This window comes from Mobula hypostoma, chromosome 6 (assembly GCF_963921235.1).
Source record: "Mobula hypostoma chromosome 6, sMobHyp1.1, whole genome shotgun sequence".
NCBI classification, from domain to species: Eukaryota; Metazoa; Chordata; class Chondrichthyes; order Myliobatiformes; family Myliobatidae; genus Mobula; species Mobula hypostoma.
Window position 1 is genome coordinate 186,908,426 of NC_086102.1, and position 19,208 is coordinate 186,927,633.

Below are 19,208 nucleotides of genomic sequence, written 5' to 3' on the forward strand. Positions count from 1 at the left end.
GTGCTCCAGTTTCCTCTCACAGTCCAAAGCTGTACATGCAATGTTCCCTCTAAGGTGAGTGTGTGTGCGCGTGCCCATCTTTTGCTACTAGTGCACAAAGGAATTTAAATTGCACACAAAAGGTTGCCACCCTCTACCTCATTGCCATGTTAAGTATATTTCACGATCGTACACAATCACATTTCCTTTTCCAGTTTCTGATGCGGGTGGTTTTGACAACGTGGAGTTTGCAATGATTTGTCTGCAGATTTCAGAACTTGTTCATTCATACTGTTTTTATTAAAGAAATTATTGATTCTCTGTGTCGAATTCCATAGAAGCAAAGGGCGTTAAGCGCAAAAGAACTGCAAGTTCATTTAAAGCAGAATAGCTTAATAAAACAGTAGACACTGCTACACCAAAGGGCCATGAGATTAGAAACATGCAGCTACGGGAAATATTTATGTACAATACAGAAAATGGTGTTACTTGTCGTGATGCAAAAGTTGCTGGAGGATTTCTAAGTAGGAAAAAGTGCAGTTATATTTGGAAGCTTGACTTTTTAAAGCATCACTTAGCGAGCAAATCACATATGTATAGTGTGTAAAAGTTCTGACGAGAAAATCCTTCATTACCTGCTACATGTGTTCTATGAGAGTGCAGACGAATGAGAGCAAAAATGATCAAACCTAGAGGAGATCGAAGTTCTTATTGACAGTGTTTTGCTAGCTGTTACAACGAATATCTCTATATATAAAAATTCAGTGCACACATGTTGTCACTGGGCAAAAAATCGTACAGCACAAGATTTTTGTGCACACTGGTCATTACAAGTGTACAGATTAGAAGGTTAATTGGTTATATAGGGTGTAGTCGGGTGGCACGGGGTTGTTGTGCTGGAACCATCTGTTACCATGCTGCATCTCTTAATAAAAAGAAATGGGGAACTTTCGAGGGAATAATTCTTCATTTTCCACAGTTGAACATTAGATTTTAGGGACTGAATGTGATGCTGGAAGCAGGGTAGTTAAACACTGCGTTGGATGCTTGGGGCTTGGAAGTTTAATAATTATGAGGTTTGGCAAGTGTTAAAAATATTTTTTTAAAAACACAATTGCTAGAAATCTGCAATAGAAACAAAATTTTCTGGAAACAATCAGCAGGTTGGACAGCATCCATGAAAGAAAAACAAAAGTTCATGTTTCAGATTGAATGTTTCTTGCAGTTTATAATCCTGCTGATTATATCTCTAGTGCTACAGTTCATCCCCCAAAGTTCAAAGTTTAAAGTACATTTATTAACAAAGTATGTATACTAAATACAATCTTGAGAGTCATCTCCCGACAGGCAGCCACAAAACAAAGAAACTCATAAAAAGAAATATGTCAGCACCTCATGTGCAGAGAAGGAAAAAAACAAATCATGTGAAAAAAGTAGGCAAGTAGCGTTCTGAACAAAACTTCCAGTTTAAGGTGGCACTGGTGAAGCCCAGCGACTACTTACTGGCGGCAAACAAAATGGAGTTCATCCCTCACCTCTGAAGGCGTCTATGTGGAGTTCTCCATGTGCTCCTATGGTAAACTGGTAAATCAAATCTATAAATCAGTTTATTATTGTCACATGTACCAAGTACATTGAAAACTTGTCTTGCATGTGTTTCATACTGATCAGTTCATTACAACAATGAATTGACTTTTACAAGGTAAAACAATAATGGAAGCTCTATAAAACTCTGGTTAGGCCACACTTGGAGTACTGTGTCCAGTTCTGGTCACCTCACTATAGGAAGGATGTGGAAGCATTGGAAAGGGTACAGAGGAGATTTACCAGGATGCTGCCTGGTTTAGAAAGTATGCATTATGATCAGAGATTTAAGGAGCTAGGGCTTTACTCTTTGGAGAGAAGTAGGATGAGAGGAGACATGATAGAGGTGTACAAGATAATAAGAGGAATAGATAGGGTGCATAGCCAGCGCCTCTTCCCCAGGGCACCACTGCTCAATACAAGAGGACATGGCTTTAAGGTAAGGGGTGGGAAGTTCAAGGGGGATATTAGAGGAAGGTTTTTTACTCAGAGAGTGATTGGTGCGTGGAATGCACTGCCTGAGTCAGTGGTGGAGGCAGATACACTAATGAATTTTAAGAGACTACTAAACAGATATATGGAGGAATTTAAGGTGGGGGCTTATGTGGGAGGCAGGGTTCGAGGGTCGGCACAACATTGTGGGCCGAAGGGCCTGTACTGTGCTGTACTATTCTATGTTCTATGTTCTATGAATGCAGAACAAAATGTAACATTTACAGAGAAAAGTGTAAGGTCATAACGAGGTAGATTGTGAGGTCAAGAGTCCATCTTATCATACTAAAGAACCATTCAACAGAGGAACAGAAACTGTCCTTGAACCTGGTACGTGCTTCCAGGTTTCTGTATCTCCTGTCTAATAGGAGGGGGAAAGAGAGAATGACTGAGATGTGTAGGATTGGGCTGTGTGCCGGAGTATTGGGTCCTGGGCAAGGTTGCTGGAGGATTGTGCCAGAGTCTTGGGTCATGGGCAAATTTTAATTGACACTGTTTGTGGACTGGACTCTGCAGTTCATGTTATGTGTGTCTGGTTTCTGCTCACTCATTTTTTAATTGCTATTTCGTGAGGTTTTGATCGGGGTGAAGTGGCTCTGAGCCCTGCAGTCAGCGAATGATACGGTTCTAAAGTGAACTGAACTGAACTGAATAGTCCTGAACTGTTTCAAGGATTCTGTGGTTTGCCATTTGTTCTTTCATTGTTTGCGGTTTGGATGTTTGATGTTTACTTTGAATGGGTTCCATGGTGTTTCTTGTGGCTGTCTGTGGGAAAATGAATCTCAGGGTTCTATACTACATACATACTTTGATAATAAATGTACTTTGAATCTTTAATTGAGATCTGTATCTGGGGAAAACAGAGGCTGGTGTAGCCACAGTCAAAACAGAGATTACAGAAAGTTGGAAATAGTTCGAAAAATGTGTAACTCAGATGGTTGATGGTTGGGTTGAGTTGTTCTCCAGTCCTGGCAATTTACTTGCAAACATTTCATCACCACACGAGGAGACATCATCAGAGCACGGGTGATCAACAGCACATTGATTAAGTCTCCTTGCATGGTGATGAAATTTTTGCAAGTAAGTTACCAGGATCAGAGAGCTACTCAGCCCAACCATTACAGAAAATATTCATCTTTGTTTTATCTAGTCAATGATCAGGATGACTGCATTGGTGAACGGATGATGAACTGAATCTGTTACTATGTTGACGCAGGAGACTGCAGATACTGGAATCTGGAACAACAGCTAGAACAATGAAGGAACTCAGCAGGATGTGCAGCATCTGTAAAGGGATACGGGCAGTTGAAAGTTCATGTTGAATCCCTGCATTAGTACTGAGAGTAGAAAAGTAAGATGGCTAGTTATCACATTCCTTCCTTGCAGCTGTTTTGTGTAGTCACTGATATTTATTTGTATTTGCACTTGCACAGTTGAGATGTCGAAGAGTTGGGGGGGGGCAGTAGTTTTTGATGGATTTTAGATCATGTCTCTGGGGGCTTTTCTATTGCTTGCCTAGTGGGTGGTGGGTGCTGGGGATTGATGCTTTTGCTGGAGCAAGTGGGGGAAGGGGGATGGTTGTTGCATTTCCTGCTGCTTGTGCATGGGAGGTGGATGGGTCTCTGGGGGTTTCTGTCATTCATTCTTTGAGTGGTTTTTGTGGATGTCTGCGAAGACTGAGGATTTCAGATTGTATACTGTATACATTCTCTGGTATTAAATTGAACCATTGAAATATTGTTGTCTTCCGTACTTTGGTTGATCTTTCATTGATCCTGTTATATACATTTGCTGAGTATGCCCACAGGAAAATGAATCACAGGGTTGGATATGGTGACATCTAATGTACTTCAAAATAAAATTTACTTTGAACTTTGAACTGAGGACTAATGCAAGGGGTGAGAACCACCGAGATTTGCAGATAAATCATTCCATTATAATAAAAATATTCATGTGGGTCGGAAGAGGACTGGACCACTATGCAGAGTTGATTCATTACTCCCTAAACCATTATGGAGATGATACAGTTTGGGCATGTAACCTCTAGTTCACCCATGGGAACAAATTACCTCAGTCTGGAGTATTAGATTTGTACACATGTACATCCCATGAAATTACTTAAAGAATTATGCAGATAAACTAACACAAATGAAAATATATTAACACATGATACGTTTTCACATGTATGTACTCACAGATACATACATCTTTTAATATCATTCTTGATTTTGCTGCTTCTCAAATCATGCAGTATATAATTATTGTTTATCCCTCAAGCAAAAACTCCTGTTAACAAGAAGAAATATGGAGTAACAGTAAAAGAAAATGAATAAAGGTTAAAAATCCTTAAGTCTGCAATTACTTGTTAAAAAGTAGAGGTCTGTAGCCTGTTAGGAGATAGTAACACTTCAGAGGTTTGAAATGATACTGTAAACCGTTCCAGTTTCATTCTTACAGTTAATATATCATTTCATCTCCTTGATGTACCACTGCTGCTTAACACATTGCAGACAGTGTGCTGCCTGCACGTATAATCTTTAAATGTCTATCCATCACTGACTTTCTGACATCAGCTGGGAAAGTCACATGGAGGCACCCTTGACTTTTGCCACATCAACTCCTGCAGGCAGCCACCTAAGATCAGCAGGAGACTATTATACATAAGTACAACCAACAAAGAAATGACAATATAATGCAACAAACAGCAAGTTTTTTTAGAGTGAGATACATCAAAAATAATTCATAAGCTGTCTAGCTGAGGCGGTTAATGGCTGGGTTGAGTTGTTCTCAGATCTTGGCATCTAATTTCTGAATGGACATTGAACCCATGGACACTAACTCACTACCTTTTTATTTCTATTTTTGCACTACTTATTTAGTTTAATTATTTAAGATATATATACTTACTGTAATCCACAGCTTTTTTTTCTATTATTACATATTCCATTGCACTGCTGCCAAAAAGTCAACAGATTTGACAATGTATGCCAGTGCTATTAAAGCTGATTCTGATTTAGTTGCAAACATTTCATCACCATACGAGGAGACATCTTCAGTGTGCTGTTGACTGTGGTGTGTCCTCCAAATATTTGACCTGATTGTATATCAAGTCCAAGCATTTGGAGGACACACTACAATCGACAGTGTACTGATGATGTCTCCACACACGGTGACAAAACATTTGCAAGTCTATTGCCAAGATTGGAGAACAACTCACCCCAAACAATAAAAAAATGTTTGCAACCACAGGCTTAAGAACAATTAAACAAACAACAAAAAAAGTTGATTATTGATAAAATTGGAATTTTTTTTACATATATTGGTAGGGAAAAGTGTTTTTCTATCAAAAAATTTTGAAGCACTTGTAAGGCAGGGGTTTCCACCCTTGGGTTCACGGAACCCATCCTTGATGGTATTGGTCCATGGCATAAAAAGTGTTGAGAACCCCTGTTGTAAAGGCTGATGAAAACAGTGTTTACATCTGATTATGTTAAATCCAGGAAACCAGTTTGAACTTTTTACAATTTGGTGTAGATTGCAAAGAGAAAGAAGGCAAAACAATTTCTATTTGCAGACCTCCATGCAATTTTTCATCTGTCGTTGATATGATTTCGTTCTCAGCAGGATTTTCCCTTTGTAAATTCATTCATTAAGATATATTGATAAAGGCATAATTATTATGCTTTGTAACTCTAAAAACATGAAACTAATTGAAAGAAAAACATGGAGCTAGAAGATAATGCGTGTGTCTACTTCGTTTTTACTTTAGCAAGGCTCGTATTTATGACATGATGGTGTAATGGTGTATGTCATTCACATACTTTTACATATGACGCGTAATGAATTATATAAACAGCAAAGAATGCTTAATAAAACAATATATTTACAATCTTACTCAAATATCACTGAAGTATTAAATACACAACACAAATGATCATACATCATGATTCATTTGAACAGAATTAAACTATTCAGTCCATCTGCCCCCTCCATGATTTTATTAGCTGCAGCAGCGCTTTAGATAGGGTCATAAAGAAAGCTTTTGGCACATTAGCCTTCATACGTTAAAGTATTGAATACAGGAGATGGGATGTTACATGGACACTGTGAGGCGTAATCTTGAGTATTGTGTGCTGTTTTGGTCACCTACCTAGAGGAAAGATGTAACCCAGGTTGAAAAAATAGAGAAAAAATTTACAAGGATGTTGCTGGGACTGGAGGACCTGAATTATAAGGAAAGATTGAATAAGTTAGGAACTTCATTCCTTGGAATATAGAAGACTGAGAGGAGATTTGATAGAAGTATACAAAATTATGAGGGGTATAGATAAGGTAAATGCAAGCAGGCTTTTTCCACTGAGGTTGGATGGGACTACAACCAGAGATCATGAGTTAAAGGTGTAAGGTGAAAAACTCAACGGGAACATGAGTCGAATCTTCTTCGCTCAGGTGTCGTGAGCTGCTGGCACAAATGGTGCATGTGAGCTTGATTTAAAAGACGTTTTGATAGGTACCTGGATGGGAGTGATATGGAGGGCTGCGGGCCTAATGCAGGTCCATGGGAGTGGGCAGATTAAATGGTTCATCATGATGTAGATGGGTTGAAGGACTTGTTTCTGTGCTTTAATTTTCTATGACTCCGACTCTAAATGTTGTTTATTCCAGTTTTTCCGTACTGTTGTAAGTTATGGTTGTTTGTGTGGAAGTAGTTGCAAGCATACTCCTGTGAAAACAATTGATTTCTTCACATCTATTTCTATCTTATTTAAATATTTCCCTTCCTTTGTGGCTTTGTTCACCAAGAGAATCAACTCAGAATAAATATATATTTTTACTACTATTGCAATGTTTTACTTTTAAGTCCATAGGACAATGCTTTAAGAAAGCAAATGAAATTAAAATATTTGACATAACAAGAATGTAGCAATAGATTTTGTTAAATGAAAGTGAAGTATTTACATGTTGTATCTGCAAAGTATTTCCACATTATTTTGAATATCACTGAATTTTGACCAAACAGGAAAGCAACGGAATTAAAAATGGCATAGATTAGTTTATTGACTTGAATTCCTGGCAGAATTATTAGTAATTTATAAACATACAAAATAAACATGTATTAACTTTGACACCAGGAAATCTGCAGTTGCTGAAAATTCAAGCAACACAGACAAAAATTGCTGGTGAACGCAGCAGGCCAGGCAGCATCGATAGGAAGAGGTACAGTCAATGTTTCGGGCCGGGACCCTTCGTCAGGACTGTATTAACTTTACTGATAAATTTTCATCCTAGTTAAATAAAATTGTTCTAGTCCTGTCCCTGCAAGGAACTAACAGAGTCATAGTCATAGAAAAATAAAGTACAGAAACAGGTCCTTTGGCCCATCTAGTCCATGCTGAACTATTTAAACCGCCTACTCCCGTCAAACTGCACCAGGACCATATCCTTCCATACCCCTGACAAACATGAACCTATCCAAACTTTTGTTAAATGTTGAAATCGAGCTTGCATGCATCACTCATTCCACACTCTCACAACCCTCAGAGTGAAGAAGTTTCCCCTCAAGTTCCCCTTAAATGTTCCACCTTTCGCCCTTAAATCATGACCTCTGGTTGTAATCCCACCCAACCTCAGTGGAAAAAGCCTGCTTGCATTTATACTATCTATACCCCTCATAATTTTGTATACATGAGCTGTATAAAATACTGCGCAAATGTTATCAAAGCAGATTAATAGAGTAATCAGAAATTAATATAATTTGAAAATATAAGGAGGAAGTGAGTTCGTAAGATGGTGCTGTAATGTGTGGATTTGGATCAAGTGCTTGAAGAAGGAAATGAGGTTTAAAATCAAACGTGAAGAATGAACATTTGATATTGTTGAGCTGTGGGAAAGAAGTGCCCAAAATATCCAGTTATCCAAAAACAAGTCTGTGAATGTTTCTGATGGGAAGGGAACAGAGGGGAAGCAAGGATATTTGAAACTTAACTTGCTCTATAGATCATTCCCAGGGTTCGGCGCTGAAGGAGTTTGTTCTTAAGTCCTAGCAAGCATACACGAGATTCTCATGGAAGACTCTAATTACGGATTATTATCTGATTAATTTCCAAACTAATTAGAACTTGGTCAGAGTACATTCGTCCTCATCAGAAAAAAAAATATAGGCTGGAATTTCTGTTAAGGAGCTTGCTGCATGGGCTCACAGTCACCTGTCTACTGAAACCTATTTTGCCTAGAATAGATCTCTAAGTGTGAGCATCCACAGGAAGAATGGCTCTAGATTGATCAGTAAGGACACGTCATTCCAATCAGCAGTTAAGCAACACCTTCTGTTATCTGTCTATCTTTGTTTTTCAGCCATTAACACACATTCAAAAGCATTAAATAGAACTATTAATTATTAAACATTGTTAAAGTGTAGAGGAAATTTCTAAATATTACTTATTTAAATCATTTAAAGTAATCCAGTTCAAAGCAGTTTAGTAAGTTATATCCACGTGGGACCCACAGTTATTTGTCACCACTGAAATTAATTAACTACCTTTTCTTTTCTCAGATATAACCTGCTGCAGGAGCAGTTAGATAATATGCTGAAAAATCTCTGAAGTTTACTGATCCACCACTAAATTGCATCAAAATCCACTAATGGGACACAATCAGGAAGTTGCCAGTGTGAGGGGTATCGACTGGATAAATGCAAGCAAGCTTTTTCCACTGAGGGTGGGAGACTAGAACCAGAGGTCATGGGTTAAGGGGGAAAGGTGAAATATTTAAAGGGAACCTGAAGAAGAACTTCTTCACCTAGAGTGAGGTACGAGTTTGGAATGAGGTACCAGCAGCTGATGGATTGCAAGTTCGATTACAACATTTAATAGATGCTTGGATGGGAGGTTATGGTATTACATCTTGTAACTTCAAAACATTAAACTAATTCAAAGGAAGATACAGGAGTCTGAAATGCAGGTCCAACTTTGTGTTTACTTTAAGAGAGGCATACACGTATCATGTTCTAGCATGAAAACATATACAATTCACATATAAATATACCTGAAAGGCATCCGTTAGTCTTATGAGACCATGGATCTGTGCCTGGAAAGACTTCACTCTCCAGGGCACAGGCCTGGGCAAGATTGTATGGAAAACCAGCAGTTGCCCATGCTGCAAGTCTCCCCTCTCGACAACACCAATGTTGTCCACGGGAAGGGCAAGGGCAGATACAGCTTGGCACCAGTATCATCACAGAGCAATGTGTGATTAAGTGCCTTGCTCAAGGACACAACACGTTGCCTCGGCTGGGGCTTGAACTCACGACCTTCAGGTCGCTAGTCGAATGCCTTAACCACTTGGCCATGTGCCCACACATATAAATATAATGAATTACATAATCACCAAAGAATGCTTAAGTAAACAATATATTTACAAGATTACTCAAATATCACTGAAATATTATGTATGGAAGGCTATGATCCCAGTGTAGATTGATGGGAACTGGCAGAATAACAGTTTACCATGGACTGGACGGGCGAAAGAGCCTGTTTTGTGCTGTGGTGCTCTGTGACTCTATTGGATGTTCTGAAGTTTAGGGCTTCCAGCTTTGTGATGAAGACTCCACTTCAAGAACATAATAATTCATAAGAAATAAAAACAGGAATAGCTATATGCTCCAACATAGCTTGACCAATATGATCTTAGCAGTGTAGAGGAAAAGAGAGATCTTGGGGTCCACATCTATAGCTACACATGTTGATACTGAGGTTAAAAAGGCGTACAGTCTTTCATTAGTCAGGTGATTGAGTTCATGAGCCATGAGGCAAAGTTGCAGCCCTATAAAACTCTGGTTAGACCACACTTGGGATATTGTGCTCAGTTCTGGTGGCCTCATTATAGGAAAGATGTGGAAGCTTTAGAGAGGGTGCAAAGGAGATTTACTAGAAAGCTGCCAGGATGGAAGACCATGCTCTATGAGGACAGGTTGCCTGAACTAGAGCCTTTAACTTGGAGCAAAGGAGATGAGAGGTGATCTGACCGAGGTGTACAAGATGATAAGAGACAAAGATAAAGTGGACAGCCAGAGACATTTTCCCGGGGTGGAAATGGCAAAAATAAGGGGGCATAATTTTATGGTGATCAGAGAAACGTATAGGAGGATATCAGAGGTATGTTTTTTTTACACGGAGAGTGGTGAGTGCATGGAACACACTTCCCTGAGTAGAGGTAGATGCAGATACATTAGGGACAAAAAGGCAATATGGGAGAAAAGATGAGATACGAAGGCAAGCTGGCCAAGAACATAAAGGAGGATAGTAAAAGCTTCTTTAGGTATGTGAAGAGGAAAAAATTAGTGAAGACCAAAGTTGGGCCCTTGAAGACAGAAACGGGTGAATTTATTATGGGGAACAAGGAAATGGCAGATGAGTTGAACAGGTACTTTCACTAGGGAAGACACAAACAATTTCCCAAACGTAATAGTGGTCGGAGGACCTAGGGTAATGGAGGAACTGAAGGAGATTCACATTAGGCAGAAAATGGTGTTGGGTAAACTGATGGGACTGAAGGGTGATAAGTCCCCGGGACCTGATGGTCTGCATCCCAGGGTACTTAAGGAGGTGGCTCTAGAAATCGTGGACGCATTGGTAATTACTTTCCAATGTTCTATGGATTCAGGATCAATTCCTGAGGACTGGAGGGTAGCTAATGTTATTCCACTTTTTAAGAAAGGAGGCAGAGAGAAAACAGGGAATTATAGACCAGTTAGCCTGACATCAGTGGTGGGGAAGATGCTGGAGACAATTATAAAGGATGAAATAGCGGCACATTTGGATAGCAGTAATAGGATCAGTCCGAGTCAGCATGGATTTACGAAGGGGAAATCATGCTTGCCTAATCTGGAATTTTTTGAGGATGTAACTATGAAAATGGACAAAGGAGAGCTGGTGGATGTAGTGTACCTGGACTTTCAGAAAGCCTTTGATAAGCTCCCACATAGGAAATTAGTGGGCAAAATTAGAGCATATGGTATTGGGGGTAGGGTACTGACATGGATAGAAAATTGGTTGGCAGACGGGAAACAAAGAGTAGGGATTAATGGGTCCCTTTCACAATGGCAGGCGGTGACTAGTGGGGTACCAGAAGGCTCGGTGCTGGAACTGCAGCTATTTACAATATATATTAATGATTTAGATGAAGGGATTAAAAGTAACATTAGCAAATATGCAGATGACACTAAGCTGGGTGGCAATGCGAAATGTGCGGAGGATGTTGAGATAATGCAGGGTGACTTGGACAGGCTGGGTGAGTAGGCAGATGCATGGCAGATGCAGTTTAGTGTGGATAAATCCACTTTGGTGGCAAGAACAGGAAGGCAGATTACTATTTGAATGGTGTCAAGATAGGAAAAGGGGAAGTACAATGAGATCTTGGAGTCCTTGTTCATCAGTCACTGAAAGTAAGCATGCTGGTACAGCAGGCAGTGAAGAAAGCTAATGGCATGTTGGCCTTCATAACAAGGGGAGTTGAGTATAGGAGCAAAGAGGTCCTTCTGCAGTTGTACAGGGCCCTGGTGAGACCACACCTGGAGTATTGTGTACAGTTTTGGTCTCCAAATTTGAGGAAGGACATTCTTCCTATTGAGGGAGTGCAGCGGAGGTTCATGAGGTTAATTCCCGGGATGGCGGGACTGTCATATGTTGAAAGATTGGAGCGACTGGGATTGTATACACTGGAATTTAGAAGGATGAGGGGGGATCTGATTGAAACATATAAGATTATTAAAGAATTGGACACGCTGGAGGCGGGAAACATGTTCCCGATGTTGGGGGAGTCCAGGACCAGAGGCCGCTATTTGAGAATAAGGGGTAGGCCATTTAGAATGGAGTTGAGGAAAAACTTTTTCACCCAGAGAGTTGTGGATCTATGGAATGCTCTGCCTCAGAAGGCAGTGGAGGCCAATTCTCTGGATGCTTTCAAGAAAGAGTTAATGCATCCATTAGTCTTGCGAGACCATGGATCTGCACCTGGAAAGTCTTCACTCTCCAGGGCGCAGGCCTGGGTGAGGTTGTATGGAAGACCGGCAGTTGCCCATGCTGCAAATCTCCCCTCTCCACAACACCAATGTTTCCAAAGGAAGGGCATTAGGACCCATACAGCTTAGCACCAGTGTCGTCGCAGAGCAACGTGTGATTAAGTGCCTTGCTCAAGGACACAACACGTTGCCTCGGCTGGGGCTCGAACTCACGACCTTCAGATCGCCAGTCCAATGCCTTAGCCATTTGGCCACATACTCACAAGAAAGATTTAGATAGAGCTCTTAATGATAGCGAAGTCAAGGGATATGCGGAGAAGGCAGGAACGGGGTACTGATTGTGAATGATCAGCCATGATCACAGTGAATGGCGGTGCTGGCTCGAAGGGCTGAATAGCCTACTCCTGCAGCTATTGTCTATTGTCTATTGTCTATTGACATTTCAGAGACTCACATAAGCAGACGGATGAAAGAAAAATGAAGGGATACATGGGAGAAAAGGGTTACTTTGATCTTAGAGGAGGTTAATGTTACAGGTCGAAAGCAGGAGATTGTTCAATGTGAACGTCAACTGCACTTCACAACCTTTGATTGTACTAAAAATCTTCCAGTCCTGTGCCTTAAAAATACAACTTCCTCAAGACAAGAACAGTCAGGATGGGAAACAGCTTCCTCCCTCAGGCCTTTAGGCTTCTGACCTCCCTGCTACATCACATTCAAAGTGTCACTGGATAATTTACGCACTTCACTTTGTTTATCTATATATATTTCCCTAGCGCATAGCCCTCTATTTTTCTAAGCTCCATGTACCTATCTAAGAGGCTCTTAAAAGACCCTATTGTATCCACTTACAGCACTGCCTCCAGCAATGCATTCCACACACCCACCCTCTCTGTGTAAATCTCTGACATCCCCTCAGTACCTATTTCCAAGCACCTTAAAACTGTGCCCCCTCATGATAGCCATTTCAACCCTGGGAAAAAGCCTCTGACTATCCACACAATCAATGCCTCTCATCATCTTATACACCTCTATCAGGTCACCTGTCACCTTCCATCACTCCAAGGAGAAAAAGCCAGGTACACTTAACCTATTCTCATAAGATACACCCTCCAATCCAGGCAACATCCTTGTAAATCTCCTCTGCACTCTCTCTATAGTATCCACATTCTTCCTGTAGTGTGGTGATCAGAACTGAGCACAGTTATCCAAATGGGGTCTGACCAAGGTCTTATACAGCTGTAACATTACCTCACGGCTCTTGAACTCAATCCCATGGATGATTAAGGCTTTTACACCATATGCCGTCTCAACAACTCTATCAACCTGTGCAGCAGCTTTGAAGGTCCTATCGACACGGACCCCAAGATTTCTTAGGTATTCCATGCTGCCAAGAGTCTTACCATTTATATTATATTCTGTCTTCAAATTGGACCTACCAAAATGAACCACTTCGCACTTATCTGGGTTGAACTCCATCTGCTACTTCTCAGCCCAGTTCTGCATCCTATCGATGTCCCACCGTAACTTCTGACGACCCTCCAGACTATCCACAACACCCCCAACCTTTGTGTGATCAGCAAACTTACTAACCCAACCTTCTACTTCTTCATCAAAGTCATTAATAAAAATCGCAAAGAGGAGGGGTCTCAGAACAGATCCCTGCAGAACACCACTGGTCACTGACCTCCATGCAGAATATGAACCATCTACAACTACTCTTTGCCTTCTGTTGGCAAGCCAATTCTGGATCCACAAAACAAGGTCTCCTTGGATCCCATGCCTCCTTACTTTCTGAAGGAGCCTTATCAAATGCCTTACTGAAATGCATAGACACTATATCCACTGCTCTATCTTCTAAGTGTTTTCCATATTTTTGATTTTCAATTTTAAAAATCTAGAAGTTCTTCATTCTACCTAAAAGAAATCACATTCTTAAAATAATGTTATGTGTCCATTTTAAAAAATGTCAGAGCATTGGAAATTGAGAAGCTTGAATTGCGGGTGGCAGGGTGGAGATACATCTCTACCGTCTCTACCAAAGGAGGTGTAAGGTGCTCCTTCCCTCTCCTAGCCTGCACATCACCCTTGAGCAAGGTGTAGCACCTGCTTATACCCCCCCCCACCAATCAGGGTCACATGAAACCCTGGGAGCAGCTGCTGGATGGTCCTATGAGCAGCTGATCGGTATCACAAGTCCTGGTTATGTGACCATTGACGCCAGGCAGACAATCTCTGAAGAGTATTGATAATGGCTGGGGTCACCCATCTTGTAAAGGTACTACCTAGAAGAAGGCAACGGCAAACCACTTCTGTGGAAAAATATGCCAAGAACAATTATGGTTATGAGACCACGTCGTACAACATAACAAATGAACAAAATACTTGCTGGATATTTTAGCTAATGGCAAATGTACCAATAATTCTACCAGCGTTATCACACAGTCAGGGCAGATCAGTAATAACACTTCCTCAATGACAAACAACATGAGTGCACTTCAAGCATGTGTGCTTAGCTCTTGCTCTACTCTCTCTGCACTCATGTCTGTGTGGCTCAGCATAGCTCACTCATCAGTTATGAAGTCGCTGTTGTTGGTCGAATCTCAGATTTAAATAACAATTATAGGTTTAAACTCTTTGTGGAAGTACCACAGTAGGTTCAAACCTATATTGCTGGTTTGCATCCATAACTGTGTAGAAAAAAGAATGTGTAAAGTGCTAATGAGGCATGACAGAATAGATGAGAGATTGCACAGCCTCCCTGCCACCTTTGAATGATCCAGCTTCCTCCCAGATCACCAATAAACATGCTAGCATGCAAGGGGCTGTTGTAAATGAACTCTGGCATGTAAATGAGAATAGGTCACAGGGAAATAAATTGGGAATAGGACTGAAGAGCCAGCATAGTCTCAATCAGCCAAGGTATGAAATTCTGTACTCCAGAGAGTCAAATCAAATCAAGTCAAGTTTATTGTCATTTAACTATATACATATACACCATCAAGCGAGACAATGTTTCTTCAAACCAGTTGTACACATAACAAACAGGTAACACACAGTAAGAAAGTAAGAATTAAATCTACGAATGAATTATACATAGATAAACAAAGTTAAGTGCATAATTTAAATATTGTAGGATACAGTACAAATTATCTTGAATGTGATGTGGCAGGGAGTTCAGAAGCCTAAAGGCCTGAGGGAGGAAGCTGTTTCCCATCCTGACTGTTCTTGTCTTGCAGAAGTTGTATTTTTAAGGCACAAGATTGAAAAATTTTTAGTGCAATCAAAGGTTGTGAAGTACAGGTAGTTAAAGTGGAGTTGTAGCTCACATTGTACTGTAGAGCACAGTACAGGCCCTTTGGCCCTTTGAGTCTGCTCTGCCGTTTCATCATGGCTGATCTATTTTCCCTCTCAGCCCCAGTCTTCTGCTTTCTCCCTGTAACGTTAACATAAAAACTCTATACACTCAGAATTTCACTTTTGAAGGCCCCTGCTTGCAAAGCACAGCTTTGTCTGAAAGCAACCTGTCCCAATCCACATTTGCCAGATCCTTTCTGATTCCATCAAAAACTGGTCTTTCTCTTGAAGGACTTATTTTTTCTATTTCAATAAATAATTAGTGTGCTGACTTCTCTGAAGTATCCAAAACACAGCAGTGTTCTCATAGCTCTGGCACCAACATCACTTACTGTCGATACCTCTCATTGTCCTACATCACTCTCAACATGCTCGGAAATACTCAGCAAAAAAGATTTCTAGCACAACAATTCAATGAGTTTGACGTTATAAATAAATTCATTCCTAGTACTTAACACCACATGCTGCAATTATCCACCACATCTGCCAAGAAAGACGGTCATTGCACCAAGTTCAACAGACATTAAAATATTTAAATTTATTTTAAAATGCTGGTGAAGGGCAAATTAGGATTTCCTTGGGGATATCTTGGTCTTGGTGTTCTGCTGGTCTAAGTGTTAGGTGATAATTTTTATTGTGTCAACGGTAACAGTTGGAGAGGAGGATTGAAGGAACATGGTTCAATTATCTATTTATCATACTTATTCCTCTATGATTTTTTCTATGTTTCACTGATCATATTAAATGATGAGAAATCCATACACCTAATGAATTGAAATGGGTGACTCTCTCAAAGGAATGACAATTAGTTTAAAAACTAAAATTAGGAAGACAACTATGGTTGTCAGTAATTGACATGTACCTATTTATCTATGGTTGCTATTTCTAATTTGGCGCAGACGAGATCACAGACGAGCAGCCGTAAATCAGATTAATGCTAGTCTGAAGGGCAAAATTTATCGATTGGCTGATAAAGTAGTTTTATAAAGAAAATAAAGTTTTTAGTCCCAGGGAAGATTTTTGCATCCAGCTTAGCCAAAACGCTCAGAGTGACACATTTGTTATATTAAAAGCAACACACACAAAATGCTGGAAGAACGCGGCAGGTCAGGCAATATCTATGGATATGAATAAACAGAAGAGATTCCACAGATGCTGGAAATCTAGAGCAACACACACAAAATGCTGCAGGAATTCTGGATTTCCCGCATCAGCAGAATCTCTTATTCATTTCCGTAAATGCTGCCTGTCCTGCTGAGTTCCTCCAGCATTTTGTGTGTGTTGCTCTGGATTTCCAGTATCTGCAGAATCTCTGTGTTTAACATTAGTAATGTAGTTTTTTTTTAACACTGAAACCCATTCAGGGACTCCTCTGTGTTTCCAAAAGAGAAAACAAAACCACCTCAGAGGGTTTATATTGAAGGCTGATAGGATTTCTGTTCTGGTGCCAGGGGTATTAAATTAACCTGACAAATAGGCTCAGTTTTTCTTTTCCTTCCTATTGCACTTTCTAAGGTCTGATTCAGATGCTGATCCTAAACCAATGGTTCATAACATGGAGCAGCTCGATTGTTGAAGGGTAGCAATGTTTTTCCTGCTATAAAGCAGAATTATAATATGCAATATCATCCTTTGAACTGAGCCAGAGTGAACGATTAAACTGAAATTTTCACAAAATTAAACTTAGAGCTGCAAGTATAAAACAGATTTAAGATATACTCTATAACTGTGCAGACCAAATATCATCCTCTTATTGTGGTAGTCTATAATGAAAGAGTACTTACTGGAAGCTAGTGAGCTAGTTCCATAGCCATTTAACACCACCTACTGGTGTTGTCGCTGGAATGTAATATCCAGGATTCTATTTACAAGCTTAGAATATTGATTACAATACCACAATTACACACAACGTAATGCAAACTTCAAGAAACGTATAATCTTATGACCTTTTGTTCAAAATTTACAGAATTGCCTCGGAAATATGCTTAATGGCTGCAATTGTGAAAAGCACTCTGTATTTGAAGGATTAAAGTGCAATTTCCAACAGAATTCTTCAAAGTACAATGGATTCTAATTAAGCAGGGCAGCTGCTTATCTGGGATAACTCTTAAAGATCAAAACCTAATCAAGAAAATAACCAGGATTCCCTTCATTTATTTAGGACACTATGCTGCCTAATTAGGGCAGGAGAGACTCATTCTAAATGGTTTCTAACTATTGTCAGTCACAACATTGTGCTACAAACAAACAGTTTTTAAATAACATCAGTTGTATAGGCTTGTATTCAAAAAGCAGTAACTTTTGTCACTGATAGTTGGCGAGAAATAAGCATTAAGATAATTCAAAACTGTTTTATTCACTGCAATTTCAAGCATTCAAACTTGGAGTTGCCAGAAACAGCCAGGAGTGTAAATTAAATTATTTCACTACTTCAACAAGTTCAAAACTACGAAGAATTTTAAGGTATCAACAATTTTCTTGAATGTTACAGTGAAACTGAAGACTTGGAGAATGCAATAGTCGACAGCATTATATGAAGGCAGCCTGCACAGATTTTGTTCATTTTCATTCAAAAGAACACAACTTGGATGAATTCCTCATCAAAAAGTTTTGGGAAGTAATACACAGTTTCTAGCAATGCAATAGCGTTGGTAGTGTTCTAATTTGTTCTGTATTTCAATTACATACACAAATTTTTACTCAGTTTGTCTTTTTAATACCTTTTAACTATTTCAATGAAATGTTGGCTAATTGGAGAAGCCAATTTTTTGGGCCAAAATGTAGTGGTCCTGATGTGTTCCAATTAACCACAATCTACTGTATTAGAACAGTGGTCCCTAACCTCCGGGCTGTGGACTGGTACATTGCTGCGAAGAATGCAACGGTGCAGCGGTGGCCAGAATGCACCCAGCACATCTTTAAGAAAAAAGCTGAAATAAACAAGCTAATTAAATAGGTGCCGCCTGGCACCCGGGGAAAACCCACACATTCCAAGGGAGAACGTGCAGAAATTCCTTACAGAGCGGCACTGGAATTGAACTGAACTCCAGAACGCCCTGAGCTGTAATAGTGTTGCATTATCCGCCATGTTACAGTGACACCCAGGAAAAATTGGATGGATTGAAAGCAGAAATGCATTCCAGGGATCTGGAATCATCCATCTTTTAAAGACGCTTCCCAGAAGAAGGCAAGGGCAAACCACCTCTGTAGAAAAACTCGCCAAGAACAATCATGGTGAGGACCACGATTGGCCACGTCATACAACATGACATATAATGGTAATGATGAACAGTAAGATTATTTATATTAAAATATACCAAGGAATTTATAGTAAATAATATATGCTTGGAAATCTAGATTTGAAATAGTCATTGCATTTTTTTTCAGACTTGAATGCTTATAATAAGGATACATAATTATTGATAAAAGAACAGGAAAGTATTGATGATGATGATAGGTAGACATATTTTGAAAGAAATAAAGAATTGATATTCAAGAAGTTATCGTGTATCACAGTTACTCATACCACCATCAGCCACCTGCTTCCATAGCTTCACGTGACCCTGATTGGGGGCTAAGCAGGTGCTACACCTTGCCCAAGGGTGAACTACAGGCCAGCAGAGGTGAGGAAGTGCCTTACATCTCGTTTGGTAGAGATGTGTTTCCACCCCTCCACCCGTAAATCTTTCTAATAGTAAAGCTATTACTACATTTTTATCTGATTCCACTTTTAGTGTGCAAGAGTTTGAAGCAAATGACTTGTTTTTATTTTGCATGA